This window comes from Nicotiana tabacum, chromosome 23 (assembly GCF_000715075.1).
Source record: "Nicotiana tabacum cultivar K326 chromosome 23, ASM71507v2, whole genome shotgun sequence".
In the NCBI taxonomy this organism is placed as follows: Eukaryota; Viridiplantae; Streptophyta; class Magnoliopsida; order Solanales; family Solanaceae; genus Nicotiana; species Nicotiana tabacum.
In genome coordinates, this window is record NC_134102.1 from 53,375,490 (window position 1) to 53,400,324 (window position 24,835).

At 37.1% G+C, this 24,835-nt stretch overlaps 1 long non-coding RNA gene across 1 annotated transcript; it reads right to left on the bottom strand.

The window, feature by feature from the left end:
• Positions 1–7,343: 7,343 nt before the first annotated feature.
• LOC142177654 (uncharacterized) lies at positions 7,344–11,762 on the bottom strand. Its single transcript, XR_012706229.1, has 3 exons — positions 11,625–11,762; positions 8,532–8,600; positions 7,344–7,648 (listed from the first exon to the last, which is right to left on the bottom strand). It is a non-coding gene; the product is annotated as an uncharacterized LOC142177654 (long non-coding RNA).
• Positions 11,763–24,835: the final 13,073 nt, after the last annotated feature.

Here is a 24,835-nt window from a genome sequence, read left to right on the forward strand (position 1 = left end):
CACTTGCTCATGACCTGTAGAACCTATGAACTTAGAGCTCTGATACCAACTTGTCACGACCCAAAATCTACATAGTCGTGATGGCACCTAACCCAACCCATCAGGTAAGAACAACTAACCAATTTAAATGAGATTTATTATGAAAAGAAATGAAAATACAATTGCCTTTATACAAGAATTTTCCAAGGACTGGCAATACAAATCATGAGCTTCTAAGATTAGAATTTACAAAGGTGGTATGAAATAAATACATCATATGTTAGAAATGTATATAAATAGATTTTTATCAATCTAAGGCTACCATGAACAAGAGGCAGCTACAACCGGAACGCAGGTACATCTTCAAATCCTGCTCCCGTCGATCTCCGCAACATCATCATCCAATATCTGTACGCACGGTGCAGATGTGTAGTATGAGTACAACTGACCCAATGTACTCAATAAGTAACAAACCTAACCTTTGGTTGAAAGTAGTCACGAGCTGGGACACGGGTCAGAGTCCAACTCTAATAACCAGCAACAATTCACAACAATATAGTGAAGATGGTGCAAGGAATAACTCAATAAATAAAAGCTCAGCTCATATAAAATTCCAGAAAAATAAATGCTTCTTTTCAAGTATACAGTAAAACTCAAATCCTTTGCCGAAATCACCAAAATATGAGTAGGTTCTTAAAACTGTGATTTTGTTTAAAAACTTTTCAAAAATACTTAAGATGTTTCATTTTTTAGATAGCATAAGGAAAGTACATCTCTATACCTACATGTCACTATGCAGGTGAAATCATGAATGACGCAATGTCGTACAGCATGAGGAAAAATAAATCTATATGCCTGTATATCAAGTGTGCATGTCAAACCATCTCCAGTATCTCAGAGATGAACTCATGTACTCACACTCTCAGAGTACTCAATCTCACTGTCTCACACTTTCCACTAATCATGCTCAATCACTCAGTACTGTATATGGCCAATACAGCCCAAGGAAGATCCATCCCGAAATATATACATCAACTGACCATCAGTCACTCAGTACTGGGTAGGGATAATCCAACCCGTGGGGAAGATCCATCCCCAGGTATAAAAGATTCGGACAAGATCCATGTCCAGGGAAGATCCATCCCTCAATATAAATCAACTGCACTCACTAGGGGTGTGTACAGACTCCGGAGGGGCTCCTTCAGCCCAAGCGCTATAATCTGCACGGACAACTCACGTGCTGCACGGACAACTCACATGTTGCACGGACAACTCACGTGCTATAGTATCAATATATGGATCCGCACGGACAACTCACGTGCTGCACGGACAACTCATGTGCCATAGTATCAATAACCTTACAATCAGGCCCTCGGCCTCACTCAGTCATCAATCTCTCCAGTCTCTCGGGCTCACAATGCCATAAAACTAGCCCAAAAATGATGATATGATGTGTCAATATATAGCAACAGAGACTGAGATATGATATGAAATAAATGAACATGACTGAGTATGAAATTGCAATGTAAGCAAATAACTCAACAATAGTAATGACCTCAGTGGGTCCCAACAGAATAAGCATGTAGCCTAGACATGGTTTCTAACATGGATCACAACTCAATAGTTCTAGTACGTGGAGATTTCATGGTTACAGATAAGATCAGCTAACTACACAGTACCACGGAAATAACGGAGTCACAATTCACACGATGAATGCCCACACGCCCGTCACCTAGCATGTGCGTCACCTCAATACCAAACACATAACACGTAATTCAGGGTTTCATACCTTCAACACCAAGTTTAGAAGTGCTACTTACCTCGAACCAACCAATTCCAATACCGAACAAGCCAAGCGATGCTCCAAAATTCCATCCCGCACGTACCGACCTCCGAAGGGCTTGAAACTATCCAAAAGAAACTCAAATACATCAAATAAAGCCCAAGGAAACAATTCCAAATGATAAAGGTCGAATATTAATAAAAAACCCGAAATTGACCCAAATGTTCAACACGGGCCCGCACCTCAGAACCCGATGAAACTCACAAAATCCGACAACCCATTCAATTACAAGTCCAACCATACTAAGTTCACTCAAATCCGACTCCGATTCGACATTCAAAAATCAAGAATTTACTTTATGAAGTTTTAGACAAAACCCCCCAATTTTCTCTTTAAAACTCATAATCCAATTACCAAAAATGGGGATAAAGAGAAATTTATCCAATCCGAACCACGTCCGAAACTCCTCCGAGCCATTCGGGACCCCGTCCGAATGTACTAACAAGTACCATAACATAACACGGACCTACTCGAGGCCTCAAATCACACATAAGAACATCGAAATGATGAATCACACCTCAAATCAAACTTAAATGAACTTGAACTTTCAACTTCCAAAACTCGTGCCGAAACATATCAAATCAACTCGGAATGAACCCAAATTTTGCACACAAGTCCAAAATGACATAACGAAGCTATGCCAATTCCCGGAACCACAATCCGTATCAGATATACAAAAGTCAACTCCCGATCAAACATATGAACTTTCCAAACCTTCAAATTTCTAACTTTAGCCAATTAGTGTCGAATCCTTCTAGGAACATCCAAATGCAAATCCGGGCATACTCCCAAGTCCAAAATCTCCATCCGGACCTAACAGAATCATCAAAACTCTGTTCCGGGGTCAAATTCACAAAAAGTCAAACTTGGTCAACTCTTCCATCTTAAAGCTTAAATCGTGAAATTTATTCTTCCAAATCGATTCCGAATAACCTGCAAACCAAAACTGACGATTCACATAAGTCATAGTACATTATACGGAGCTACTCATGCCCTCAAACTACCGAGCGAAGTGCAAATGTTCGAAACGACCGGTCGGGTCGTTACATTTTGAATATTACACAAAAAATTGATTAAAAAATATATTATTTGAGTAGAAAAATTGTTCAAATATAATATAGGAATATATTATGGGAATATTTTTTCTCAATTTCAATGCTTTATGCAGTCCATTTGATATTACTTTTAATTTCTCTTAGTATTGGATAATATGGAGTGGTAATGTACTGTCAATATGCAGGATTCTTATGAAATTGATTTTATTAAACCTTCCTACATATTTTTAATAAGAATTTAATAGACAAAATGTATTAATTTTAAAATATTAAATATTAAAAAATTAACATAGAAGGTCTTGTAGTCCAAAACAATATGTTATTTTAGTTATGTTCTTTCCCTGTGAGTTCTTCTATTTAATATTTTAGGACTATTTTGGTCTATTAATATTGTATTCGTGATTTTATAATAATATAGGCTCTCCTTTTTCTAAATGAATTTGGACAATATAATACATTCTCAAATTAAATTAGTAATAGCATATTATAATACGTTTTCAAAGTAAATTAGTAATAGAAATTTTTAAGAAGTATATCCTAAAAGTAATAGGATTATATGACTAAAAATATGTCTCTATCCCGAAAGTAATTATACTAATAGGAAACCTAACGCGTTCCTAAAGGTATTAGGTTTACATGCTAACATGTAGTATTATATGTCTATGCTCTAAATTAATTATACTAATAGGATTCCTAAAGGTAATCATGTAGGATTCCTAACTTGTAATATTATGTCCTAAAACTAATAGGATTACAAATGTCTAGAATCCGGTTATGTCCTTTTATTGTGAGTTATTATGCTTAATATTATAAGGTTATTTTTGTAAACCGAGATTATATTCATGCTTTTATAATAATATAGATAGATATAAATATATTCTCTCATTTTTCTAAATGGATTTGGACAATATAATACACTCTCAAATTAAATTAGTAATAGGACATTATAATACTGTCACGACCCTAAACCAACCGTCGTGATGGCGTCTATCGTGGAACTAGACAAGCCAATTACTCAACTATTTCAACATAACCAAAAGCTTTGAAAAATTATGGAAGTAGTTAATAATTAAGGAAAACGTTTGAAAACAGAAACAAATATGCAACCCAATACAATCTCTCCCAAAACCGGGGTGTCATCGAGTACATGAGCATCTACAACGGAAGATAGTCTAATATAATGTCTAAAGAGTAAAAATTGAAATACAAGTAAAGATAACGAAGGAGGGCCAAGGTCTGCGAACGTCATGCATCTACCTTGATAGTCTCCCGAGATCACTCCACACTTAGCAGCCGCCGTGACCGTAAGCACTTGGATCTGCACATGAGGTGTAAGGTGTAGCGTGAGTACAACCAACTCAATAAGTAACAGATCCAAACTTTGGACTGAAAGTAGTGACGAACTCAACCGGCACAGTTCAATATAGAAATAACAGTGCAGAAACGTAGGCATGCTTTCAAGTTCAACAGATAAACTCAAAATAGTAAAATAGATCAAATCTGAATGATAAGAAGAATATAACTTCTCTACTTCTGCATGCCAATGCACATGCTGTATGTGATGCACCATGCTGACAGCCTCATGTGCTCACACTCTCAATTGCTCAATCACTCAGTATTGTATCTGGTCACTCCGACCTAGAGAAGACTATCCCGGAATATATACATCGACTGACCATCAGTCGCCCAGTAATGAGTAGGGCTAATCCAGCCCATGGGGAAGATCCATCCCCAAGTATATAATGCTTCGGACAAGATCCATGTCCAGGAAAGATCCATCCCTTAATATAATCAACCGCACTCACTGGGGGTGTGTGCAGACTTTGGAGGGGCTCCTTCAACCCAAGCGCTATCATAAATCAGTATAACCACTGCGGCGTGCAGCCCGATCCCATATATGTCACTCATAGTCAGGCCCTCGGCCTCACTCAGTCATCAATCTCTCCAGTCTCTCTCACGTGCTCACCATGTCAATGAAACTAGCCCGAAAATAATGATATGATGCATCAATAAATAACAAGAGAGACTGAGATATGATGTGAAATGAATGAATATGACTGAGTACAAAATATCAATGAAAACAGTAAGATAACAGCAAGAAATGACCACTATGGGTCCCAACAGTACCGCCATATAGCCTAGACATGATCTCTAGCATGTTTAACATCTTAATTACTTTATCACATGATGAAAACACGGACATCAACAAGATAAGTCCATTATACAGTGCCATGGAATCAACTAGGCCAAAATTCTCATGGTGCATGCCCGCACGCCCGTCACTTGGCGTGTGCATCACCTCAACACCAATCATATAACATATATTTCAGGGTTCCGAACCCTCAGAGCCAAGTTTAGAAGTGTTACTTACCTCAATCCGAGCAAAAATCTACTCTAATACACCTTTTCCTCGCAAATCGGCCTCCAAATGCCTCGAATCTAGCCATAACAGTATGATACAATCAATACGGGTTAAAGGAATCAATTATACAAGAAATTACGAAGTTATAACTTAAAAATCCAAAATTAGTTCAAAACCGCCCCGGGCCCACGTCTCGGAATCCAACAAAACTCACAAAATCCGAAAGCCCATTCAACCCCGAGTCCAAACATACAATTTTTATCAACATCCAATACCCAATCGTCACCCAAATCCCCCGAATCAACTCTCCAAATCCCTAGCCTCAAACTCCCAAATTACACCTCAAAAACACCCAAACTAGGTGGAAAATCAATGGGGATACAAAATTATTGATAAAAAACAAGCACAAGGGACTTATCTCAAGAATCCCCTTGAAAACTCTCTCAAAAATTGACCCAGTCCGAGCTCAAAATGTTTGAAAATGAAGAAAATCGCAAACCCTTATGTTTTTAATTCTGCCCAGCAAAACCACTTTTGCGGTTCACTTGACCGCATCTGCGGCCTTTCACACTTCTGCGGACACGCTTCTGTGATGGTCCGTCCGCTTCTGCGAAGCTGCCTCACCAAGCACCCATGCGCTTCTGCGATCCTACCCGCATTTGCGGACACGCATGTGCGGAAAAGACCTCGCACCTGCGACCTCTGCCAGCTTCCTTCTTGACCGCTACTGCGGTCCCTTTCTCACTTCTGCGAGCTCGTATCTACGTTTCCCAATCCGCAGGTGTGATTACACTAGCAGTTGCAAATCTTCAGCAAATCTTCAACTTCAAACCTCATCCCAAAAATCATCCGAAATCAACCCGAGGCCCCCGAGGCCTCAACCAAACATACCAACAAGTCTTAAAATATCATACGAACTTAGTCGAACCCTCAAATATCCTCAAACAACATCAAAAATATGAATCGCACATGGATTCAAGCCTAATAAACTTTGAATTTTCAAATTTCTACAACCGGCGCCTAAACCTATCAAATCATGTCCGATTGACCCCAAGTTTTGCACACAAGTCACAAATGACACTTGTGACTTGTGTGCAAAAAGAGCAATAAAAATGTGTCCTTTTTTGGGAAAGATTAAGAAAACGAGTTTCACGTAAAATGAAACAAATGAGATTAAATAATATTGTACTGTTTTTCCCGGTACAGGAACAAGTTGCTATAATAATTTCTTTAAAAGACATTAATTCTACGTAGTTTATGGAACACCAACCTTGGCTTGCTCCAATATCTAAGTTTACTTGAATTACATTGCATTTGACATTTCATACAATATCTACCCTAATAAACTACAATCTAATCCAAATTGTTGGGCCCGTGCACAAGCACAGGCAAACATACTCTAGTTCTCTTATATAAGAAGCACGGTAGGAGCAGGTGAAGTAGGGGGTCTTCGTTGACATCGCTGCTTGCACAAGGGACATTTTGGTCATTTTAATGGTTGGACGAAGGATTACTTGGTAATTTCGTGGCTATTATCCTGGGAAGTCGCTGCATTTACTTTTGCTTTATCCATTAGCTGCTCCTCTCTGCTTTTGTTTGGCTTTAGCTTTTTCTCTGCGAATTTCGGACTTTGGCTGCGGTAGGGTAGGAACAGGTGAAGCAGGGAGGTCTTCGTTGACATCCCTGCTTGCACAAGGGACATTTTGGTTATTTCAGTGGTTGGACAAAGGATTACTTGGTAATTTCGTGGCTATTCTCCTAGGCGGTCGCCGCTTTTACTTTTGCTTTATCCGTTAGCTGCTGCTCTCTATTTTCGTTTGGATTGCTTTAGCTTTTTCTCTGCAAATTTCGGACTTTGGCTGTGGTGTCCACTAGTTTGAAAGATCTTTTGGTATTTTGCTTGGTTTTGCTATCGGGTTTCTCTGAAGAACACAACGTTTGCTAATCAGGGGTTATAGTGACTAGTGCTCCGACAATTTCAAGGTAGTTTCTAATTTATGCGTGTCACGACCCAAACTCCCTCCGTATAACATCGTGATGGCACTTAGTCTCTACGACTAGGTAAGCCTAATAAATTGCGAAAAATAACAACACGAAACTAAAATTTAGAAACTAACAGCAGTGGATAACTAAATAACTAGTAACAATGCCGCTCGGCATGTAAAATAACCAATACTCTATAAATACACAGTCTTCCCAAAACCCGGAACATCATGAGTCACAAGCTACAGAAGGAAAAGTAGTATCTCTATACACCAAAGTATAACAAAAGAAGTACAGAAGGTAATTGACATAGGGGAGAATAGAAGGGGACTCCGAGGTCTACGGACGCGGCAGATGTACCTTGAAGTCTCCGTACAACAGCAAACACTCTCAGCTAATAGCGGGGCTGATAAGAGGTACCTGGATCTGCACACAAAACATGTGCAGAAGAGTAGCATGAGTAAACCACAACGGTACCCAGTAAGTTCCAAGCCTAACCTCGATCGAGTAGTGATGAGGTCAGGTCAGGCCCACTGGTAAATAATAAATAAGGCAGGAGAATATACAATATAATAAGAGACTAGAATTTAAGAAAAGGAAACACAGCAAGGCAACAGTACAACACACAGGGGTAAACAGCAGGAGATCTCCCGAGATACCGTCTCGTAGTCCCAAAATAAATATACATGGAGAACTTCCGAGGTACCGCCTCGTAGTCTCAAAAGTAAATGTGCGGGGAGAACTCCCGAGGAATCGCCTCGTAGTCTCAAAAGTAAATGTACAGGGAGAACTCCCGAGGTACCGCCTCGTAGTCTCAAAAGTAAATGTGCAGGGAGAACTCCCGAGGTACCGTCTCGTAGTCTCAAAAGTAAATGTGCGGGGAGAACTCCTGAAGAACCGCCCTATAGTCTCAAAAGTAAACACAAAGCTCAACCGATAAAAACAACAGTTAACATCAAGATTTCTACAGTTATACTGATAAAGAACAAGGAAAAATAGGAATCAACTAGGCATGCTTCACAGAGTTCAAATAAACAGTTAAAGCACGTAGACATGCGATACTAGACTAAGCAGGATAACTACACATACTGGAATAGCTCAATTAAGAGTGAAAACAGACTAATTTTCATTTAAATGGTATAACTCATATGAAAAGGGATAACAGGTTGCTACTCAGTAAAATAAATAAGTTTTTACAACAACTAACCCGTGTACGTACTCGTCACCTCACGTACACGATGCTCACATATCACAACAGTACCAAACCCTAAGGGGATTTCCCCCACACAAGGTTAGGCAAGCCACTTACCTCGAACCAAGCTCAATCAATCGGTGACAATGCCTTTTCCACGAATATCCGACTCCGAATGGCCCAAATCTAGCCAAAATCAATTACATACCATAAATACAACTATAAGAAATTAATATAATTAATGAAATCAAGACTTTAACAAAAATTCTGAAATTTGTCCTAAAAAGTCGACTCGGGCCCACATCTCAGAATCGGGTAAAAGTTACAAAATATGAACACCCATTCACTCACGAGTCCAAACATACCATAATTACCAATATCCGACATCAACTTGACCCTCAAATCCTCAAATCAAATTCTCCAAATCCCTAGCCTCAAAATCCCAAATTCCACCTTAAAAATACACTAACTAGGTGGAAACATAAATGGGGAAGTGAGATTATTGATCAAAAATAAGCACAAGGGACTTACCTCAAGAAATCCTTCGAAACTGCTCTCAAGAAATCGCCAACCCCGAGCTCAAAATGTTTAAAATGAGCAAAAATCGCGAATCATTGCATTTAAGTGTTCTGTCCAGCATTTTTGCATCTGCGGACCTCTAGTCGCACCTGCAGAAAAACCATCGCGGGTGCGGATTCCACTTATGGCCAGGGTTTCCGCTTCTGCGGACCAGGGATCGCACCTGTGATCTCGCTTCTGCGGAGACCCTTCCGCTCTGCGATCCCAAACCTCCCAGGCCTCTCCGCTTCTGCGTTCAAGTTCCACAGAAGCGACTCCACTCCTGCGGCCTTCATGTCGTACCTGCGACCCCAGGCCAAACTCCTCCGGCTCGCATCTGCGATCCTCCTCTCGCACGTGCGAGTCCGCACATGCGGTCACCCCACCGCAGGTGCGAAAACACCAGAAACTAGAAACTTCAGCAATTTGCATAAGTCCAAATTCAATCCGTTAAGCATCTGAAACACACCCGAGGCCCCCGGGATCTCAATCAAACATACCAACCAATCCTATAACACCATACGAACTTAGTCGAGCCCTTAGATCACATTAAACAATGCTAAAACACGAATTACACATCGATTCAAGCCTAATGAACTTCAAAGTTTTAAACTTGCACATCCGACGCTGAAATCTATCAAATCAAGTCCGATTGATTTCATATTTTATACACAAGTCATAATTGATATTACGAACCTATTCTAACTTCCGTAATCGGAATCCGACCCCGATATCAAAAAGTCCACTACCGATCAAAATCTCCGAAAATCCGACTTTCGCCATTTCAAGCCTAAATGAGATACAGACCTCCAAAAAATAATCCGGACATGCCCCTAAGTCCAAAATTACCCAACGGAGCTAACATAATTGATGAAACTCTATTCCAAAGTCGTCTTCATACATTTTTGACTACGAACAAAATCCTAAGACTTAAACTTCCATTTAGGGGCTAAGTATCCCAAAACACCCCAAAAACCAAAATAAAACCTCTCGGCAAGTCACATAAGCTGAAACAGATACGGAAAAATAGTAAATAGGGGATCGGGCATATAACTCTCAAAACGACCGGCCGGGTCGTTACGATGTGAATGACGGAATACTTCATCATTTCTTTCAACTCTTCTAAAGTGCAGTAAGAATCGATTTCAATCTATTATTTAGATACCACATCCGGACATGCATTAGAGGTATTTGATAAATTGTCCGAAAGAAACTACGGATGTTTGTGGACTGTTTTAATTTGATTTTGACTCGGTAAATTAAGCTTCAAATATGATGTTTATTTCACTGACCTTCTTTGTTTTTTCTTTTCCTTCATGGGTTACAAAAAGCATGAATTTCTGTCAAAAATTCATGTCTAGTTTCCTATTAACTTGGTATGTCAATCACTGATTAATATGAATTTTCAGTTCTTCCCGCATTAATTTTTATTGATAGTCTCTGTGGATGTTTCTTTGTTTATTTAATATCACTTTGGTTTGCTTCCTTACTTACGCTATTTCTAGGAATTTTACTTCAATAAGGAAAACTATCGGAATTAACTTTTTTTATTTGACTTTCTTCAAATGCTTAATTGATTTATTTGTCCAAAGTAGGATTATCATTCTATTCATCTTTGTTCTTCCAAATACTTAGATTGATTCTTATTCTTTTACTCTCTTTTCCTTCGAGGGTAGCGGAGGAATTTATTGTTGTTTTGAAATTTATGGAGCTATGTCGCAACTCCTGTTATAATTTATTTTGTGATTCTTCTATACTCGGTCAAATGAATAATCACCAAGGTGGTCTGCTCTGTGTAGATCAAAGTGATATACGAAAAGTACCTATAATATTCATTCATGGTGCTAATTCATGAACCTGATGCTTCCCATGAAATTTGAAATGGAAGACATAGACTAACAAAATTTTTGGCTATTTTTTGTTTAAGTTGCTGGGTAATAATACAACCTTTTTGTTATAAAAGAAATCTTGTGTTAGAGTCCATCTTCAGAAAAAATTCCAATGGAAATAAATTTCATATTTAAAGGGGGGAAATTTTTGAATGACTGCATATGCAGCGCGTGAGGTGTAGATATATAACATTAGGTGAATTATAAATAAAGCAGGGCCCATTTTTTTCAGAGAATTAATCGTCTTATACGGTAAACTAAGCGTGTGCATACAAAATATAGGTGGAGGTCCCACTTTATCAGCAAGCTTGTCCACGCGTAAGTACAGATGCATTTGAAAAGAGTTCATTCAACCTTAACTTAGTACTGATTTTTTTAGGGAATTTGGTCTCTTCTTCTGAAAATTTAGTTCCGATTTTTGCTTCGCTTTTATTAGCTGTACCTTTGCTTCTATTTCTATTGCCAATTGAAGAGTCTTTTAAGTAATTTTATTTGGGTTTCATTTTTCTTTTGCCTAAAATTATTCTTTGTAATTTTTGTTCCTCGGGTTTCACTCATTTTTTTGCTAGCTGTCAGTGTTTCTGACTATACGGAGATAACTAGGCTCGAAAAAACTGTTGATTCTACCTCCGATAAAAAAAAAGGGAAACGTCAATGTTCTGAAGAAAGAGGTGTTAAAATAAAACAGAGACGGAGTGAAATGTATAGAGAGATGTCAGCAGACAGAAGAGAATTAAACTTAATGCAACGACGAATGGCGTACCTTCATTCCACAACACAGAACCCTATTGGTAACTCCGCTGAGGTACCAACTTCCTCTCATCTTAACGGCGAGCTGATCGAAAATAGAATTGGTGTAAGAGGAGCCACATCTTCTCTCTTGGAAACAAGTTAGTACAATATTAAATTTTTGTTAATAACTTGCTGTTTATGTGTGTATGGTTTTATATATATGTCGATATAACTCAATCTGGTTTAATTGACATGTGTTCTCTTTGTCTTTCTTAGCCGTTTCTGATAATGGCAGAGTTATAGGTGACAGCTCTTGCATTTTTGAAGTTGGTAAGTCTACAACTATGATGTTCAAGTTTGTAGATTTTTCAGATAACTGGCTTATACGATAGTTCCTTATATGTTAGAGTCAATATCAGGAACGTACAACGAACAATATAACATTACGTCGCGTACTGCGACAAAGAAAGGTTTGTTTTCATCTACCGTTCAAACCTTTTCACTCTTTTATTTTCCTCAGCTGACATATTTTTCTTTGCTAAAATCTGAGATACACAGGTCGTAAATCTAGAAAATTTGGTTGCTGGAACATTAATGAATTGCCTAATGATTCTTTTACACTCAAACCTGTATCAAACTGTCAATTTTGTAGAGCCAAAAGATTTGAATATGAACCATTAGGATTTTGTTGTGACAATGGTTCAGTGAAACTGATTCACTATGGAATGCCTACTGAATTGCTAAATCTTTATTTAGGAAACTCTGAGGAATCTGAACATTTTCGCACTTATGTTAGAATGTATAACAATATGTTCGCATTTACTTTTGTTGGAGTGAAATATGACAGAGATTTAGTGAAAAGAAATTATGGTATTTATACATTTAGAGTTCAGGAAAAAATGTATCATTTTATAGATAACTTGATGCCATCGAGTCAACCGGCTAAAAATCTACAGCTGTATTTCTACAATACAAATAATGAGGTAGCAAATCGGATGGCATTCTCTGACAAGCATAATGAATCAGTTATCAGAACTTTGATGGACACATTAAAAATAAACCCATAATGTATCTTTTTGAAATCGTTAACAGATATCCCAGAATTATCCAACTTCTATATTGCGCTTAAGTCTGGCTCTGGTTTAGATCAAAGAATATACAACTTACTAACATCGTCAGAAGCCGCATCAATATGGATAGAAGATGAGAGTAGTTCCAATATTTCTTTACCACACATTCGAATTTATACATGTAATTGTAAGAGCCAATTGGTAAATTATTACTACGGTTGTTAGGATTCGTTGCAATATCCATTACTATTTCCTTATGGACAGAATGGATGGCATTGTGGTATTAAAAAGATCATTCGAACAAACAATACTGGTAGTACTGGAATTTACTATGAACATGAACAACTTCCAAGTGTAAATAATATGTGCTCAATTGACATGCTTCTTGACATGGAAGCAGAACTTCTGCAAAAAAAGAAACGAAAAAGAAATATTATATCTTGCCGTGAGTATTACTGTTATAAGATCCAAATGAGGAATGACGAAGAAAACAGAGTTTTACATGCTGGGAGAGCATTTCAACAGTACTCGGTTGATCAATTCATCAAGCTTGAGACTCAAAGGTTAGATTTATATTCACTTAACCAAGACTTATTTCGAGTTGATGCGTTAGCGGGGCTTCTTGATGTTCTAAGACACGGAAAGAGAGATTCATCAAATATTGGTAAACAACGTTTTCTTCCTGCGAGTTTTGTAGGAGGTCCTAGAGATATGCGCCGAAGATATATGGACGCTATTGCATTAGTGCAACATTTTGGAAAACCTAATATATTTTTGACAATGACATGTAATCCATCTTGGCCTGAAATAGAAAAATATTTATTATTAACATATGAGGTACAAAATAGGCCTGATTTAGTTAGTCGAGTATTTAGAGAAAAGGTAGAAGAGATGAAAACAAATATAATAAAGAGAAATATATTTGGTAGAGTTGATGCTTTTATGTACACTATTGAATTTCAGAAGCGCGGTCTTCCACATGCTCATTTTCTTATCATACTCAATAATGAATATAAATTGTTAACTGCAGAAGCTTGTGATAAAATTATTTGTGCTGAATTGCCTGATCTTGATATGAATGATTACTTGTATACACTTGTTACTAAACATATAATGCATGGACCTTGTGGTAGCTTAAATCCTAAATGTCATTGTACAGAAAAAAGGGATATTGTAAGTTTGAATATCCAAAAGAATTTGCTGACCACGTATCAAAGGGAAAAGATGAGTATCCAATATATCAAAGACGAAATACCGGCAAAGTTATACATATTAGAGGACAACTTCTTGATAACTCCTGGGTAGTTCCTTACAATCCATATCTACTGAGTAAATTTAATTGTCATATTAATATTGAAATTTGTTCTGATATTAAAGTTATCAAATATCTTTATAAATATATTTGCAAGGGACATGATAAAATTATCTTTTTCGTACATGTTGATGATCCGAATATTGAAATAGATACCCATCTTGGCGTTTATTTGGTTTTTCCATTAGTGAAATGAGCCCAGCTATTTACCATCTTCAGCTACATCTTGAAGAACAATAATTTATCTCTTTTAAAATCACACAGACTATAAATGCAATTGTAAGTAATCCCATGATTAGAAAAACAATGTTGACAAAATTTTTTCTGATGAACAGAGAAAACAAAGATGCTAAGAATCTAAAATTAATTTACAAGGAATTTTCAGAATATTTTGTATGGTCCAAACAATATAGAATGTGGACACGTCAATAATGGGGTACTGTTATTGGACGTATTGTGACATGTCATCCTACAGAGGGAAAATATACTATCTTAGATTGTTATTAATGAATATTAGAGGACCAAAATCATATCAATATTTGCGAACTCTAAATGGAATATGTTGCAGTACATTCAGAGAAGCCGCAGAGAAAAGAAGATTGTTAGAATGTGACAATAACTTGGTTGACTGTATGTCAGAAGCCGTAAGATATCAAATGCCTTATAGTTTAAGCGCCTGTTTGGATTGGCGGGAAAAAAGTGACTTTTAAGCATAAGTGTTTAAAAGCACTCTTTAAGTTCTTGAGCTTACTTTACAAATAAGCAGTAACGTGTTTGGATAGAAGTACGTAAGCTGAAAAAAAGCTATTAAAATATTTAGTAAACAAGCGCTGATAAACACTTTTTTCTGTTAAAATGACCGAGATGCCCTTAAAGCTGTCAACACTAAAAATAAGCTTATTGATGCATTTTTAATTATAAATTAACTCAAATGCAGATTAATTTGTGTATCAATTCAGTTTAAGTTATAATACTTATTAGATAAGATTATTTTAGTTAATATAAAGTACTTATTGGGTAAAACATTAATTAATAATTGTAATTAAAAAATATACTTAAATTATATAAACAATTCATATAAAATTACCCACAAAGTAAATAAATTAACGTAAAGTACTTTTCAAAACCGAAGAACCACGTAAAAGTTACTTTCTTGCCTTTTGCTTTCATTTTTGATTATGTAAATGAATCAAAAATGGAATCTGAAGGAGTTAGAAAGCTTTTGAAGTTGAGAAACAAGTATTGCTAATCAATTTAGAATGTTCCTGAGGTTATGATACCAGTTAGGAAGAAATGGGAAGAAAAATAAACGGGTTAGAGGTTTTAGTAAGAGAGGGTACTTTGGTAATTATAGAAGTATGTAAGGGATAATAGGGTAAATTATTTGGTCAAACTCAAGTAGCTTTTAAGCCCCAAAAAAATATATTTGGATAGACCAACTTATTTGTCATGCCCCAAACTCGGGGAGCGCGACCAGCGCTCAACTGAGTGAACCCGGCCGAACAAGTCTATTAGATTTCCTTCTACCCAAACTCATCCATGAATAAAGAGGAGATGCACTCTATTAATCAAACACTGAAAATATTTCATTAACAACTCCCATTTCATTCCATTAGCAGATTCGTTCATAATTTTCAAAGTATTACAAGTTTATAGATATAATGAAAAACATGTTTGCCAAATACCAACATTTCTGGTTCAATTTCCAACATTCGACTACCACCCACAACCTGTCTACGGAGCCTCTAAGTACAACACAAGAGTAGTATGGAAGTACCGGCATCAAGGCCCCAGTTATACCTCAAAACACAATATACAACTCGAATGACATCAGGCCCGGAATAAATTAGGCCTCACCAAAACCTGCTGAATAGAGAGCGACTGCTAACGAGTACCAAAGCTGCCCGCTGATGAACCACCTGCATCCATTAAAGATGTAGTACTCCCGACAAAAGGGACGTTAGTACATATAGAATAGTACTAGTATGTAAAGCTAACTGTCCTCTTTCAAAATAGAATACCAATGTAAGAAAGGGAAAACCATGAAAATAACAATCAACAATCAATGATATTCAAATGCCAAGTTAAACATAATAATTTCCAAAATATGAAGATAATACAATGAAGTGATAATCAAAATATGATGATAATATTATTTTTGGTTGGGAGATCTTTAGCATCGATATACCACTGTTCACAATACCAATATTCACAATACCAATACTACCGTACTTTTAGCACGGAGTTCGATCATGACCCGATCGGTTAGGCCATCTCATTAGAGACATCAACCACAATCACAATTTCAATTACAATTTCCAGCACAACGACCACCATGTGTGCGGCATGGCATCTGATCACGACCCGATCGGCTAGGCCGTCTCACCACAATGTCGTGTGGATTGACATCATCCTTTTCTATCAATCAATCTCATTCCAAATAAGGGGAATAATTTTATCACATAAATCTCATCCCAAATAAGGGGAATGATCACAATTCACTCCTACACCGGCACGTGTAGTTTCGGGGTTAGGTTATTTCAACCTACCCTTCCTCGGTGACTATCGATACTCCCAAAAATATTATTTTTTTTATTTTTGCACACAAAGGTAACATAGGTACAAATGTATTTACCTCATCATCTTTCACATTGTATGAATCTCCACTAGTATTTTCAACCAATAACAACAACAATATTCCCTTGGCTCTTTTGGCCATTCACAAGATTTTTTATTCAAGGCACAATGGCCGTATTTGATATTCCACACTTTCATTTCTTCCCTCTCATGTATCATCATTATAAATATCAACATATATAATATTCCGGAAATCATAACTTTAAGTTCATTAGAAATAAACAATTTAAGCACAATAGCTTTCTTTTCGAGAATTGGAGTAAAATAATTGGCAATTGATGCGCAAGTTAAAATCATCAACAAGTAACACACCATTTATTTTTGAAATACTTTTTCCCAAAAAGGACAATACACAATTTTCACTCACGAATATATAAGAACGCAAAACACATTGAAAATACTCCCAAAGCATAGCATTTGTTAAAACAGTCACATATGGGCATGGCTTGAGTACATAAGCTTTTTATCAATTCTATTTTTGAAATAATTTTGGAAAAGTTGAGTCAAAACTCATTTCATAATCTTTCCCACATCATCCTATTTCATTGGCACCATTAGCCATAAGTATAACTTTCACTCTTGACACGTTGGCCACACTTTATACCCCCAATTCACTTATTTCACTTCCAACCATCTTTATAGATTATCAACAATAAGATATTTCTAATCAAGACTTTAGGTACACATATGAGCAATTAAGAGTCTTAAGCATATTGAGATTTTCTCACACAATTTGGCATCATAGCCTTCATTTGAAACATGACTCAAAGACATAGTATTTTAATACACATATCATTCTTGAACACATTCCTAAAGGATAACATAATGTGATAGGAACATTCGCAATACGTTTTGAATACATAATTCTCGACACTTTGCTTATTCGGGACAATCGAATTTATTGGGAACATCTCGGAATATAGAATAAGGAACTTGAGACAACTATACTTGAAACATATGGGAACATCATGGAATTCAATACTAAGAGAGTAGTTTAGCCAACATACCTCGCTTTGAACTTTCCTTAAATTACTACAACGTTTCGAAAATTCTAGTAATCCCAATCTATTTTGAGACATAACAAAATTGAACTATAATTAGGAAGATATTCATAGTCTCAGCTCATTTGAGCATTTTATCAAACATTAGGTGTGCAAATTTGGCTACAAGATTCTTCTATAAGATTTCCTTCATTTTACAACGCAATCTTTACTTATTTAAGCTCAACAATCTTCCCACAAACCTTATTTGTACACCCATGTATAAATAATACTCTCATACCCAAGAATCATACTCCTAATCAACCATCTTTTACCCAAATTCAAAATTGAAAACTAGGGTATGAAACCTTACCTCTTAGATGAAGAACTTGTGAGATTTCCTTGTTGGATTTCAAAGGTTGGACAAGATCTTGATGAACAAAGCACTTGAGCTTCTTCCTCTTTCTAGAACACTCTCACTTCTCTCTAAAATCATCAGATAAATGCCCAAAAATAAGCCCCAAAGCCTATTTATCAAAATGGGGTCGGGTTATGAAAATAGAAAATGGACCCTCCGAACTCAGGTATGCGGTCGCACAATGGACCGCACAATGGGTATGCGGGTCGCACAATGGACCGCAAAACCGATGCCAAGAACTAGGCTGCACTGGTCAGGTCTGCGATCATTTTGCTGTCACAGAACCAGTTTTGCGGTTTGCCTAATGATTCTGCGGTCGCACATCTGACTGTAGAATCACATTCTTTCAGCATTTGGTAATTTGGTCATAACTTCTTGTAGGAGTGTCCAAACGACGAACTGTTTGAAGCGTTAGAAACTATACTCAAAGATCTTTCATTTTATAGGTTGATAATTATATAACTCCTTATATATGTAGATATTCTCGTCTAAAATTTGGTCTTATGCTTACCCATTTGAAACTTTAGTCTATAATGAAATTTCCAACTTGACTTGGACTTAGGGCTCTCCTTAGACACCATATCACTTATAATATGACTTGTACACTTATTATCATATTCAATTGATATTCATCATATTAATAGTCCTCGTCTACACATAAAATAATATAATTAGCGCACATCAACTTTCTTAATAACGCTTAAGCACTTTAAAATTTTTCGGGGTTGTTACATTATTGCTTTTGTCTTGTTTTTAGTTTTTTGGCTTAAAAGCACTTGACTTTTTGTATTTTTCAAATACCAAAATAAGCTAAAAATGCTTTTTAGCTGGTTTGACCAGCTTTTAAGCCAATCCAAATACCCTCTAAGACATTTATTTGCTACGCTATTGGTATATTGTAATCTTGTTAACCCAAAAGAACTTTGGGACCAATTTGAAGACTCTATGTCTGAGGACTTTAAGATTCTACCGAATTTTAACAGAAAACAAATTCATCATATGACTTTAAATCATATTAATGATATTTTGCATTCAATAAGTCATGACGTAAATGAATATACACTTGTACCAGAAAGAATTTTAGCTTCATCTACTGCTAGGGAGGCTCAAGATTCTCATTTTGAAAGAAATATAACTGTTAGAGAAGAGGATTTATCATTGGAAGCAAAATTGAACAATAGCAACGAGAAACATATAATGTAATTCTTGATAGAATATTTCAAAATAAGCATGGAGCCTTTTTTATAGATGGTCCTGGAGGAACAGGGAAAACCTTTTTGTATCGTGCATTACTTGCTGCTATACGATCAAAAGGATTTGTAGCTTTAGCAACTGGTGTTGCAGCTTCAATTCTACCTGGAGGACGAACCGCCCACTCCCGTTTTAAAATCCCTATTGATACTGACGAACAATTCTCATGTAATATTAGTAAGCAAATTTCACTTGCATCATTGATACGAGATGCCAAATTAATCTTGTGGGATGGAGTATCAATGGCCAAAAGACAATTTTTAGAGGCTTTCGATTTACTATTGAAAGATCTAATGAATACAAAGATATTGTTTGGTGAAAAAGTTATCATCTTTGGTGGTGATTTCAGACAAACTCTTCTAGTTGTTCGTAGTGGAAAAAAAGAGGATTTATTCAAGAAAATTTTCTATGTTCTGACATCTAGAATCAACTTGAAAAATTACGATTATCAATAAATATGCGAGCGAGAACAGATCCTACTTTTAGTGAATATTTGATGAAGATAGGGAGAGGAAAAGAAAACATAAATTGCCAAGGTAAGATTGAAATTCCTGAATGTTTTGTTGTTCGTTTTATTAGTGAAAAATAATAGTTAAATCTTTTATTTAGAGTAACTTATCCAAATTTGTATACATCTTTGTAAGGCCCCGAAAAATTTCGAAGTACTTAAGCACTATTAAGAAAGTTGATGTACGCTAATTATATTATTTTGTGTGCAGACAAGGACTATTAATATGATGGATATCAATTGGATATGATAATAAGTGTACGAGGCATATTATAAGTGATTTGGGGTCTAAGGAGAGGCCTAAGTCTAAGCCAAGTTGAAAAATTATATGATAGACTAAAAGTTCCAAATGAGTACGCACAAGACCGAGCTTCGGACGAGCATATCTACCTATCAAATTAAATATCTTCGAGTCTAGTTTTTAACTCTTCAAACCGTTCATCATTTGGACACTCCTACAAGAAGTTATGACCAAATTACCAAACGTTTGCAGAAATTTATACTACCGCGCCACCCCATGCGACGCCCCATATGGCATGGCTGTGCAAATTTTCAGAACACTTCGAAAAATGATTTCTGGACATATTTTTCACTACCGCGCTGCACCCCGTGGTGCCCCATGCAGCGCGACAGTGCAATTCTGAGTTTTTTTGACCCGACCCCCATTTCTTTTAACTCGTTTGGGGTTCATTTTTTTGGGAGTTCTTGATATTTTAGAGAGGGGGAAACGATTCTAGAAAGGGGAAGAAGCCCAAGTGCCTTGTTCATCAAAATCTTGTCCAAGCCTTGAAATCCAACAAGAAATCCCTCAAGTTTTTCATCAAAGAGGTAAGTTTCCATACCCTAATTTTCAATTTCGAATTTGGACTAAAAGTAGGTCATGAGAAGTATGATTCTTGGGTGTGAGAGTATTATGTATACATGTATGGATTTATTATGGAAATATGAGTTCGAATCGAGAATTGAAACTCATGGTATGGTGATTGGAAGCCATAAATTCTCAATTTAAATGAATACCCATTGTAGAGATTGAAAAGTGATTATTTGATGGAATTTTGTTAGTTGGGTGTGAATGGTTGGTCACACATATGATGTTGGGAGTATAGTTTGTTAAAGAATAATGGTGGGATGAATTGTTGGTAAAGGGTGGTAGTTGGAAGAACTAATTATATGGTCGAGAGATGTAGAAATGTATGCCTACTAGGTGTTTGATAAATTGTCTAAATGACCTAAACTATGGAATTGGTTACTAATGTTGGTCCCATTGGATGTTGATATTGTAGATTGAAGTTGCTTAGTATAGTAGATTGATGTTGTGTCATTAAGGGGAGAATTTCAGTTTCGAATCGTTAGCATTGAATTTAGGAGACAAGAAGGCATTCAAAGGTGGATACGCGCGGAATGAAATTTTTGGAGTATTGATTAGCTTGCTCGACATTGGATTCGTCTTGTTTGAGGTAAGTAACACTTCTAAACTTAGAGCTGAGGTTATAAACCCCAAAAATACGTGTTATATAATTTGTTTGGAGGTGACGCACATGCTAGGTGACGGGCGTGTGGGCGTGCACCGTAGAAATTGTGATGTAATTGGTTCCGTGGAATTATGTAGTCAAATAATCATGGAATTTTTCCATGTACTTTGTGTGTTAAAGAAATTGAGCTGAGAATCATGTTAAAAATCATGCTGAGGCTAAAAATCATATTGCTGTTGAATTATTTGTTTAAATTGAAATTTCACACTCAGTCATATTCCTTCATTGCATATTATATCTCAGTCTCCGTTATTATTTATTGATACACCATATCATCATTTTGGACTAGTTTCATGACATTGTGAGCCCGAGAGACTGGAGAGATTGATGACTGAGTGAGGCCGGGGCATGATTGTGAGGATATTATTATGGGACGGGCTGCACGCCGCATCAAGTTTTATTTATTTATGCCTAGATCTGGCTTATTATAGCGCTTGGGCTGAAGGATGGATCTTCTTTTGACATGGATCTTGTCCGAGTCATTTATATTTGGGGATAGATCTACCCCTGGGCATAGATCTTCCCCGAATCATTTATATTGAGGGATGAATCTTCCCTGGACATGGATCTTGTCCGAATCATTTATATTTGGGGATGGATCTTTCCCTGGGCTGGATTAGCCTTGTACAGTACTGAGTGACTGAATGCCAGTTATTATGTATATATATTTGGGATGGATCTTCCCTAGGCTGGATTGGCCATATACAGTACTGAGTGACTGTGCGTGAGTTGTTATTTATATTTGGGCTGGATCTGCTCGGTACAGTGCCGAGTGACTGAGTGTGCTGAGTATTGAGCGTGATGAGTGAAAATGCGAGACAGTGAGATTGAGTACTCTGAGAGTGTGAGTACATGAGTTCATCACTGTGCTGCATTGCATTAGACATGCCATATGATAATGAAATTTAGTACATGTTGGTAAAGTTTTTAATAAAAATCACAAATTTCAGACTTAATTATATTTTCGGTGTTTTCGGCAAAGGACTTGAGTTGTACTATTCTACTTGAAAAGAAAATGTTTATTCTTCCGGAATTGTATATGAGCTAAGCATTTATTTATGAGTTATTACTGGTGTTACTTTCATTATATTGTTATGAACTGTTATTGGATATTTGTGTGGACTCTGACCTTGGTACAAGCTCGTCACTACTTTCAACCTAAGGTTAGATTTGTTACTTATTGAGTACATGGGGTCGATTGTACTCATACTACACTTCTGCACCTTGCGTGCAAATTACTGATGCTGATGATGTATGATGGGAGCTAGCATTGAAGATGTACCTGCAATCCAGTCATAACTGCCTCTTGTTCATGGTAGTTTTAGAACATTTAATCTGTTCATGTATATTTCAAACAAATGATGTATTTTTATTTCACACCAGCTTTGTAAATTCTTGTCTTAGAAGCTCATGATTTGTACTACCAGTCCTTGGGGAGTGTATTAGAGTCAGTTAAATATTAATTGAATCAGATTGTTGTTATTTGGCTTACCTACCGGGTGAGGTTAGGTGCCATCACGACTAGGCGGATTTTGGGTCGTGATAAGTTGGTATCAGAGCATTAGGTTCATATGTTCTACAAGTCATGAGCAAGTGTCTAGTAGAGTCTTGCAGATCGGTATGATGACGTCCATACTTATATTCGAGAGGCTACAAGGCATTTAGGATAAACTTCCCATCTTTCTTTCTTTATCATGCGACATTGATTCAGCTTGAAGCGTACCTCCTTGAATTTCTTCCACTCACTCATATGCGTATGTGAACGTTCGGTCAGCTATGCATCTACAACGTGTGATTCTATGAACGAGGTACGAGATGTGTTTTTTGTGTTTTGGTGTTGGGCTAGTCTGGAGGACTTGAGACCAGGTGTAGACTGCATCTTAGGCTCGGTAGTTTTAGTTGTGAAAACTTGTGCGTTGGACTTATGTTTCCGGTAGTTTCCTTATGAGTTGAAATATGTGGCTCGATGAGCGGTTGAATGGCTATATGATGAGTATGAGGTGACTGCGGGATGTGTTCAGATAGTTCGATTGTGATGAAAAGAGTTTGTGTGATGACCCAATAGGTCATCTCATGTTTTAAAACCTAATTCTGTGATCCGAAGCCTTAAAAATCATGTTTTAGCCTTCCTCAATTTGCGTGCGAAGTTCGAGCGTCTTTCCGGAAAGCTTTTATGTTAAAAGCTGAGAAAAATATGAAATTTTGCCTTAAAATCCACTTGAGTTGACTTCGGTCAACGTTTTGAAAAAACGGATCCGGATTCATGTTTTGACAGTCCCGGTGGGTCCGTATCGTGATTTGGGACTTGGGCGTATGCCCAGAATAAAATTCGGAAATCCTTAGCCCGAGATATCGGACTTTGTCGAAATTTGAAAGTTAAAGGCTTAAAGAATTTGAAATGTTTGACCAAAGTTTGACTTTTTGGACAACGGGTCCGTAGTTTGGTTTCGGAACCCGGTATAGGTCCAATACCATATTTGTGACTTGTCTATGAAATTTGATGAAAAACGGAGTTGCTTTGACGTGATTCGGAGGTCCGATTGTGAAAATAGAAGTTTCAATTTCATTTGATTTGGTGTTCAATTCGTAGTTTTAGGTGTTATTTTGGTGTTTTGATCGAGCGAGCAAGTTCATATGATGTTTTTAAACTTGTGGGCATAGTTGGTTTAGAGCCCCGAGGGCTCGGGTGAATTTCGGATAGGCTACAGAGTGAATTGGACTTAGAACATTTGCTGGTGTCTGCAATTTCTGGGAATTAGCCTCTGATCTAGCATTTGCGAGATCAGTGTTCGTATTTGCGAACATTTCCATCTTCTGTCAGGCTCGCATTTGCGAAGTGTGCCTGGGTCAGCCTAGGTTCGCATTTGCGATCATGAGGTCGCATTTGCGGAAGGCCAGTGTCCGTATTTGCGAACAAAGCTTCACATTTGCGATGGGAGCTGGGGAGGGAGATTCTTCGCTTTTGCGATCAATAGGTCGCATTTGCGGTCAAGTCAGTGTTCGCATTTGTGAACTTTTCATCGCAAATGCGATGATTGCAGAGGTGTGGGAGTCTTCGCAAATGCGATGGTTTTTTCGCATTTGCGGGCTTAGACGGGATTTTTGGTTCAAATGCGATATCTGCAACTGAACAAAATATGACTTAGACGGGATTTTTGGTTCATTCTTCAATTTTTCAAAACCTAAAACCTTATAAGCAATTTTTCCAAGGCTCTTTCTTCCCCAAATCGTTGGTAAGCGATTCTAACCTATTTCCTTTCAATCTTTCACTACTTTTTCTAAGATTTTAACCTAAAATCTAAGGTTTCCATGGTGGAATTGGGGTTTTTTGGGTAGAAACTAGGGATTTGGTAAATTGGGGATTTAGACCTCAAATTAAGGTCGGATTCCAAAATAAATTACATAATCAGGCTCGGGGGTGAATGTGTAATCGGGTTTTGGTCCGAATTTCGGGTTTGGACCAAGCGGTCCCGGGTGTTGACTTTTGTTGATTTTTTTCAATAATGACCTAAATTGAATTTTTTACAATCGTGG